Source organism: Octopus bimaculoides, chromosome 1, assembly GCF_001194135.2.
Source record: "Octopus bimaculoides isolate UCB-OBI-ISO-001 chromosome 1, ASM119413v2, whole genome shotgun sequence".
NCBI classification, from domain to species: Eukaryota; Metazoa; Mollusca; class Cephalopoda; order Octopoda; family Octopodidae; genus Octopus; species Octopus bimaculoides.
This window is the reverse complement of record NC_068981.1, coordinates 180,580,865-180,590,864: the sequence shown is the minus strand read 5'-3', so window position 1 is coordinate 180,590,864 and position 10,000 is coordinate 180,580,865. Positions and strand designations below refer to the sequence as shown.

The 10,000-nt window shown below is 37.1% G+C and overlaps 1 protein-coding gene across 2 annotated transcripts in view; it reads right to left on the bottom strand.

The window, feature by feature from the left end:
• The window catches only part of LOC106873027 (FK506-binding protein 15), an 88,673-nt gene that overhangs the window by 69,773 nt on the left and 8,900 nt on the right, over positions 1–10,000 (bottom strand). The window lies entirely within an intron of this gene.

Genomic DNA, 10,000 nt, shown 5'->3' with positions numbered 1-10,000 from the left:
GCTAGTGGTATCATGACTGTATGTGTATCACTCCTGCTCTGTGACCCCCATGGCAATTTGTGTTCCAAGACCATTACAAAATCTATTACAGTGGTCACGGTAATACCCTGGAGAGTCTCAGTGGGTAAGGCAATGAAAAAGCTTAAGAACCACTGATCTAAATGTTACTGAGTAAAATGAACAAGAAACAGCAATGGAATCTCTGTATTGAGCAATATCAGATAGCTTTATTCAATATCTATGGTACAGTAAAAGTTAATCAGATACAAAGAGTAGCATACAGATTTATGCACGCCAAATATTCTGTACTTCAGTTTGCTCTCCTAGCAAAATGCACTTTCTTCTGTGCAGTCATTATTTAACCCTTTTGTTACCATATTTCTGTTGAGATGCTCTGTGTTTCTTTCAATTAATTTTAAATATAACAAAGAATTTAGTAAAATAACTTAGTTATCATTAAGCTAGTGTTTGGAGCATAAATTGTGACTAAGGTTTGGTGGAAGATTTTAATTCAGAACTTTTGAAAACAAGACATTTGTACTACAGAGCCAGAGACGGTTTCAGCTGGGTTGGTATCAAAAGGGTTAAACCAAGGCATGGGCAACCCTTTTTGAGAAGCAAGTTGCGTGATACATGGTTCATTAGGCAGGGTTGCACTACCAAAAGAAAAAAAACCCACTGAGGGCAATTTTTTTGTTAGGTGTGCCATCAGAAAGTCCCTTGGGCCACAGGCTGCCTGGGACTGGTTTACTTGTTTTGAATTAATCAGGAATTATCTTGTAGGTTGAAGATTCAGATGATGTGGTGGTTTGTTTTTAGAATGACATTATAGAGTAGGTGTGAGAGACTGAATTTGGCCAGTTTGAACATGCAGCGTGTAGAATATTTTGGCTGGATATGTCTAGTTTAAATGCTAAAGGGTTAACCCATGCAGCATGGAATATGGTAGCCAGAGTCTATTTTACCACCAAGATTGTTTTTGTATGATAAAATTTTTTTGTGATAAATGTCATAATAATAATAATAATAATAACAAGAGCACTCAGAGAGCACAAACCTCTGTCAAGGCAACACCAACGTCCTCTCAACGATTAGCCAGAGATGATTTTTAAAATGAGAATATCTGAAATAAACTCGACTGCTCTCTCAAATGAAAATACTAAAAATGAACCCGACCACTCTCAAAAATAAAGGAAAAAAAAAACTGGAAAAATAATCCAGAATCCTTTTTCAGTACCTGATCAATCCCAGTGGTCGTCATGGAATGCGAAAGTGGTTGTAGAAAGTTCAATAACAGTAATAAATAGTTTATCCTTATCTAATACAAGCCAAAGTTAACAAATTCACCATTCAAAATAGTTACAGCCTAAAGGGGGATAATTTAGAAAGACTTGAAAGTTAACGTAAGATCGTAATCATGTAAAAGTAAAGAGATATGGGTGATATGGGTGTTTTGTTCATCCTTAAACAAGCCTTATTCAGGGACATTTTGAGTGGGATGGACTACTCGACCTGAAGAAAATTCTATTTGGGCCCCACCTGCAAGGTAATACACTGTTTATCTTGATATGCGATCACCATGCCAATGTTTATCTTGATATGAGATCACCATGGTTGTGATGCATGTGCCTGGTGTACCCTTATCAGACAGGTGGTCATGATGGGTATATTAGACTTCATATATTTGTACCCCAGTGTCACTTTGATGGCATGTGCTGCTCTCTCACTGAATAATAATAAGGATTTCAAATTTTGGCACAAGGCCTGCGATTTTGGGGAGGAGGCAAGTCAATTACATTGCCCCCAGTGCTCAACTGGTATTTATTTCATCACCCTCAAAAGGATGAAGGGCAAACTCACCTTGGCAAAATTTGAACACAGGACATTTCATCTGGTGTGCTGACGATTCTGCCAGCTTGCTTCCTTAATAATAATAATGGTTTCAAATTTTGGCACAAGGTCAACGATTTCAGGAGAGGAGATAAGTCAATTATATTGACCCCAGTGCTCAACTGGTACTTATTTCATTGACCCCAAAAAGATGAAAGGCAAAGTCGACTTCAGCAGAATTTGAACTCAGAATGTGAAGATGGACAAATGTTGTTAAGCGTTTTGACCAGTGTGTTAACAATTCTGCCAGCTCGCCACATTCTCTGCCAAAAAAAAAGTAGATTCAAATGTGCTGACAATCCAGATTACTATGGCTTTACATGAAGTAATTAGCAATTAAAGATAAATTTACAAGTTTTTTTTTGTCTTGTATGGGTACAACAACAAAATATTTTTTTGTCATAGTATCTTTCTATCTTGTATATGTAGAGAAAGTATCTTTAGAAGAGCATAGATGTAAAGTTAGCCAGAAGGATGGATATGTATGTGTGTGGAGCAAATGTATGCAAGAAAAAAACAACCCATGCAGGAGGTCTTACAAGCAAATGAATGCAAGTCTAAGCTCATTGCAAATGTTTTTGTGCTATCCACTCATCAAAATTAGAAACCTGTTGATGACTGTGACTCTAATCCTCTTTTCAACTACAAACATTTCCACTATTATATGAATTAATGAGAAAGCCTCTATGTAGTTGAACAATATGCTAGAAACAGTAACCAAATTCTTTCTAATACCATGCTACCATCTTTAAAAAAAATGAAACAAAGGAAGGTTTAAAAAGATGAGTTGGTTTTGGATGGAACACATCTGATCACATCATCATCATCATCATCATCGTTTAACATCCGCTTTCCATGCTAGCATGGGTTGGACGATTTGACTGAGGACTGGTGAAACCAGATGGCTACACCAGGCTCCAATCTGATTTGGCAGAGTTTCTACAGCTGGATGCCCTTCCTAATGCCAACCACTCCGAGAGTGTAGTGGGTGCTTTTACGTGCCACTGGCATGAAGGCCAGTCAGGCGGTACTGGCAACGGCCACGCTCAAAATGGTGTATTTTACGTGCCACCTGCACAGTCCAGCGGCACTGGACCATACTGGAGCTAAACAAGAATTAAATTATAGGCCACTGCAAGGTGTTAGAGGCAAATATCAAATCAAACAGCAGTTAATTAAACAGAAAAATAAAAACATTGTTAAAAACTGTATGTTTGGTTTCATTTGTTTTATGGTTAACAAAAAAATCAATTCTAAGGAATGTCAAGAAAACATTGTGAATAAGAGTTCTCAACTGTTTCAATCAAAAAGCCATGACAAGTGAACTTAGCTGTTACTGAGAGTTTTATTTACATCAAATCGTTTATTATTCTGTTTATGTATTTGTTGTGCAAGTTTCCTGATGTGAAATTGTGTTGAAGCAGATATTGTTATGTTTGGGGATGGTCATATTTTTGCCAATCAACTACTCACACTATATACTTGGTTTTCAATTCAGTTTTATTATTATTTTAGTGTCCTTTGTCTGAAATCTTTCATCACACATCTGGAGACCTCTTCAGAAATACAGAATGGACTAAACAGAACAACGCGACCTCGCTGAAGAGGTCATACCAAAGAGGATGTGCGACTACGAAAGATGTCAGACAAAGGACACTAAAATAAAAAAAATAATAATAATAAAGCTGAAGTGAAGACCAGATATTTTACGCATGTGGTTAATTTGCAAATGTATGACTAAATATAACAATATACTTTTATTATTCTTTCCATGAAAATTATAAGCAAATGTTCAGTATACAAAGTATTTCATTGGTTAAATTTACATTTAAAAAAGTAAAATGAAAAGTAATCTAAATATGTCTAGATGTAATTTCAAACTTAAGTGCAGATGCTGACAACTCATCATCTTTCTTGGCAGTAAAAAGAAATTCATTAAAATATAAAAGGACATCAAAAGTCAACGGAATTAAATCAAGTCAAAAGAATCATCATCATCATCATTATCACCACCACTATCATTTAATGTCCACTTTCCATGCTGGCATGGGCTGGATGGTTTAACAGGAGCTGGTAAGCAAGAGAGCTAACACCAGGTTCCAATTGTATATTTTGGCATGGTTTCTAAAACAGGCAAACAGAGCCTGGTGTAGCTCTCTGACTTACCAGCTCCAGTTGAACTGTCCAACACATGCCAGCATGGAAAGCAGACGTTAAATGATGATGGAACATGTCTGTAGTTTTTAGTGAATTTTATCTAAAAAGTAATGTGTGAATATCATCTTAACCTCTAATTATTATATACAGATTGAAACTCACTCACTAATGCAGCATGAGAGAGCCCCTATGCTCTGCCATCTTAAAAAAAGAACAGGTTGGTTATAGTCCCAAATATACTATGTACCAAAAATGATGAGATATTCACGGATGCAATACCTTTGATCTTAGAAATGCTGAATCAAGGGTGGTTTGGGGCAAGACAATAATGTGTAGAATTTATTTTTTATCTTTCATTGTTCCAGTCATTGGTCTGCAGCTATGCTGGGATACCACTTCAAGGCTTTAGTGAAACTAATTGGCCTCAATACTTTTTTTTTTCCAAGTCTGCTTCTTATCCTATTAGTCTCTTAGGTGATCATCTAAGTTATAGTGACATAAACAAACCAACACTAGCTGTCAAGTGGTGGGTGGAGAAGACAAACACAAGCACATACACACACACACACATATACATATATATATATACACACACACACACACACAACAAGCTTTCACACAGTTCCATCAAACAGATTCACTAACAAGGCATTGGTTAGCCTGGGGTTATAATAGAAGACGATTGCCTAAGGTGTTCACAAGACGGACTAAACTGGAACCATGTGGTTGCAAAAAAAGCCTCTTAACAATATGACCATGTCTATGCCTGTTGAGAAAAAAAAAAAAAAAATATTTATCAGCTTCAGCTATGTGCACTATTTATAGCTACCCTAACTATACAGTGACAATAACTTTACTGCAAGTCATCAATCATTATTACCTCTGCCTTAGCGAAAGCGGAGGTATTGTTTCCAGTTGAGTTTGTTTGTTTGTCCATGGACAAGATATCTCAAGAACCACTGGATAGATTTGGATGAAACTTTCAGGGATGGTTGGCCTTGTGACTGATACAAACTGATCAGATTTTGGGATCAATCCGGACCAGACAAGGATTCTGAATTATTTTTCCTTTTTTTCACTTAATTTTTGAGAGCTGATCAGATTCATTTTTAGTATTCTCATTTGTGAGAGCAACAGAGTTTATTTCAGATATTCTCATTTTAAAAATCATTTTTGGCTAATCATTGAGAGGACATCGCTGTTGTCTTGGCAGAAGCTTGCGCTCGCTGAGTGCTCTTGTTATCTGTTTTCTTGAGATATAACTATTTAATTACTGGCAAAATTGAAACCGTTCTCTCTAATGATGTTTTTTAATCTTAGATTCACATTACATATTACAGTTTTTAGCTAATTTGTAATAAGTTTATGCCATTCATTTTCTTCAGATGAGTTCAAGTTTTTAAAAATTTAATAGTGCTAGGAATCAGATTTCTGAGGACTCATAAATTTATGCCAATGAAGCATTGTCTTGCATTTCTGAGCATTTGCTATTATTAAAGCAACCTCAGCTCGTTTAGGCTTAGCAGCCCTTCCTGTTCGTTCTCACTGTCCTGCTTTTGTTACCAACTTTGACCCTCAGCAAAATCCCAAATTTAATTTAATTTAATTTTCAGGAGCAACTCTTTTGTCTGAGGTATATCTTGTTGTGAATTGCTTGAAAACAGAGTAGAAAAACAGCCGACAGGATCGTTCTTTATGTTGCTTGTCTTGCTTTCCATTTGTTTCTTTCGTTGTTTGCCAAAAAAATTTCTTATTCCATGTTTTCGTATTTCATGTTGTTTACGTTCTGTGCCCATATATGCATATGTATATACATATGCAAGTATGTACATATATGCATATATATATTATTTATATTATTATATGATTGAATGCCACAAATCCATTTCCAAGTAAGTTTTATCTTAATAATTTTGATGCGACACTTGTTCTATTCTCCACTCCACTCTGATGGCAAAAATGAGTAGTACCTGTATTTCTAAGGACCAGCCTTGTCACATTCTGTGTTACGCTTAATCTCCCAGAGAACTATGCCTGTCTGCGGAGTTCTCAGCCACTTGTACATTAACTTCATGAGCAAGTTGTTCAGTTGATTGGATCAACTGGAACACTCGTCATCATAACCAATATTTGAATGCTATGAAGATCAGATTATTTCTTGAACTTTTAAAACCATCTAGAAAAAGCACCAAGCATTTGAGTAACTTACTCAGCTTCTTTCAACTAATTAACACTGTCTATTGAAATGAAATACACTTCCTTTGTTTCAATTAGTATTGAAAATAATGAATAATCAAGTAAAATGTTATCATTATTAAGACAGTCTTTGAAACAAATTAACATGAAATTTAGAAAGTTTTTTTCATTTAGATCATTTTAAAATAGGAAGTTTGTATCACAGAATCAGGATGGTTTCAAGTGGGTTGGTATCATCATCATCATCAACATTTAACATCTGTTTTCCATGCTGGCATACATAGGATGGCTTGACAGGAACTAGCAAGGCCAGGGGCCACATCAAGTTCCATAGTCAGCTTTGGCTTGGTTTTTATGGCTGAATGCCCTTCTAATGCCAACCACTATACAGAATGTACTGGGTGCTTTTTATGTGGCACTAGCACTCACACCAGTGTTTTGATGTGACACCTTGGTTTTAGGATCTCAAAAGCGTTAAATAAATGTAATGTTTTTTGCTGGATAATAGAATGGTAAATGGTGCTATGGCATATCATCTCTTTCACTCTTTTACTTGTTTCAGTCCTTTGACTGTGGCCATGCTGGAGCACCGCCTTTAGTCAAGCAAATCGCCCCCAGGACTTATTCTTTGTAAGCCTGGTACTCATTCTATCGGTCTCTTTTGCCGAACCGCTAAGTTACGGGGATGTAAACACACCAGCATCAGTTGTCAAGCAATGTTGGGTGGACAAACAGACACACAAGCACATACATATATATGTATATATATACATATATACAACGGGCTTCTTTCAGTTTCCGTCTACCAAATCCACTTGCAAGGTTTTTGTTGACCCGAGGCTATAGTAGAGGACACTTGCCCAAGGTGCCACGCAGTGGGACTGAACCCAGAACCATGTGGTTGGTAAGCAAGCTACTTACCACACAGCCACTCCGCCACTCCTGTGCCTAAACAAAACACTTTACATCTATCAAAACACTTTACATTTTCTTCTTATTTTCTATGATTTTACTTTGTAAAATAGTTCAGGTTTTATCAAAGCATTTTTTCTTTGAAAAAAAAAAAAAAAAATCAGAATATTTTCAAATATATAAGAATGTGCAGGCATGGTTCTGTGGCTAAGAAACTCACTTTGCTGCCTTGTGGTTTTAGTTTCAGTACCACTGCACACCACCATGGACAAGTGTTTTTTACTATAAGCCCCAAGCTAACTACTGCTTTGTAAGTGAATTTGGTAGACAGAAATTGTGTGGAAACCCATTATGTGTGTGTGTGTGTGTGTGTGTGTGTGTGTGTGTGTGTGTCTTTGTGTTGTTTGTCTGCCATCACCACTTGACAACCAATGTTGATTTGTTTACTTCACCCATAACTAAGCAATTTAGTAAATGACACCAATAAAATAAGTACCAGGCTTAAAACAAAAATAAGTACAGGAGGCTTTTTGTTTCCCCAACTAAAACCTTCAAGCATGGCTGCAGTCCATTAACTGAAACAGGTAAAAGGTAAGAGATAGGTGTGAAGTTTTGATAGTAAATACAATAGACGAAGAAATAGCTTGCTTAACCCATTACCTCCCATAATTCTTCTATCAACTGGAATTTTTTTAATGAAACTTGGATTTCTAGCATAAAACAGCCTTAGAAACACGCTGGAATGATCAAAATAACATTTTAAACAGAAATAAGCGAGATATTGGGTGAAAAATTAGCAAACCTCATTTGAATAACAGAGGAATATACCTAGTAGATATAGCAAAAAGGTTAGATATATGTAAATATTGACAGATAATTACGAAATTTGCAATTTTTAAGTGATCTCATATGAGATCACTGGTAGGTAATGGGTTAAGCAAGTGCAATCAATTGAAAACTTTGCATACCAGATGCTAGTAGGTTTCAAAGCTCATCAAGAAATAGTACACACCATTTTGGAGCCTTCTTCTCAATGGCTTTACAACACACTGACCCCCCACGCCTAATCACTGATTTAAGACCCTCCCTAGTGGTTCAGCTGACTTATTCAATCCTAAGTCCATTTCAAGATCATTACCACTGTTCAAATTGTGGACTCATACAGGGCTGACTTGCCATACAGGCAAATAGGTATCTACCTCATACCCATACGTCACCTCTCCAGTCAAGTTTCATCATTCCTTTAGGGCAAATCTATGATCTAAGACATTCCACTTTTGACCCTCCCATGTTGGTTTTCAGGTATAGTGTATCTAGGACTGAATTCTAAAATGTGGTGTTCCTTATTTTTAATGAAGAAATATTTTGCTGTTATTTCTAGCAGGTCAAGTACCATATTGAACAGTCATAGGCAAACTGGCCCATGGGAATTTCTGAATGGCACACCTAATGAAAAATTACCTTGGATTTATTAATAGAGTAAGCCATCTAATGATGAGCCGTGTCTCATGCAACTCATGTCCTGACAAAGCTTGCCCATGTTTAATATAGAAGCCCTCTTGTTGGCTCAAAAAATATGATGTTCTACTGGTCATGCAGTGTAAATCTTCAACAGTAAAGTTACATTTACATAATCTAACAATTCAAAATTATAAAATGTTGCATATTAAATAAATTAATGTCAAGTAGTCTTTAAGTGGAAAGAAAAAAACCCCCAAAAAACAATGGTTTCTTATTTAGTCATATGATTTTTAGCAAGACCAGTTATCTTACTCAGAAAAAAATGTAAAAATTTTACTATCTGGAAGCTCGGATTGTGGAGCAATGTCCACCACATCTCTGCATCCTGTTTTAATAATTTCTTGGTTATGCATCATCAACATCATTTTAACATTTACTTTTCCATGCTTACACAGGTTGGACAGAATTTGTTGTGGTGGGTTTTTTCTATGGCTGTATGCCTTTCCTGTCACCAACATTCACTTGTTTCCAGGTGAAGTAATATTTCTCCCACAGAAGATTGGAAATTAAAAATGTCAAGTGATTGATACTTGCACTTACTTACATCATGTAATGTCAAAGCAAGGAAACAGTAACATATACCCACATATTCATTCGTACATACATAAGCATATGTATATCATCATCATCATTGTTTAACGTCCGCCTTCCATGCTAGCATGGGTTGGACGATTTGACTGAGGACTGGCGAACCAGATGGCTGCACCAGGCTCCAATCTGATCTGGCAGAGTTTCTACAGCTGGATGCCCTTCCTAACGCCAACCACTCCGAGAGTGTAGTGGGTGCTTTTACATGCCACCGGCACAAAGGCCAGTCAGGCGGTACTGGCAACAGCCACGCTCAAATGGTGCTTTTTATGTGTCATTGGCACAGAAGCCAGACAGCTGCTCTGGCAACGATCATGCTTGGATGGTACTCTTAGCGCTCCACTGGCACAGGTTCGTCATCGAATTTGATTCGATTTTGATTTCACTTGCCTCAACAGGTCTTTGCAAGCAGAGTTTAGCATCCAATGAAGGAAAGGTACGCATAAGTGGGCTGGTTACACCCCTGGCATAGGCTATGGGTTATGGTCTCACTTGGCTTGCTGGGTCTTCTCACACACAGCATATTTCCAAAGGTCTCAGTCACTAGTCATTGCCTTGGTGAGGCCTAATGTTCGAAGGTTGTGCTTCACCACCTCATCCCAGGTCTTCCTGGGTCTACTTCTTCTACAGGTTCCCTCAACCGCTAGGGTGTGGTACTTTTTCACACAGCTATCCTCATCCATTCTCACCACATGACCATACCAACGCAATCGTCTCTTGCACACCACAACTGATG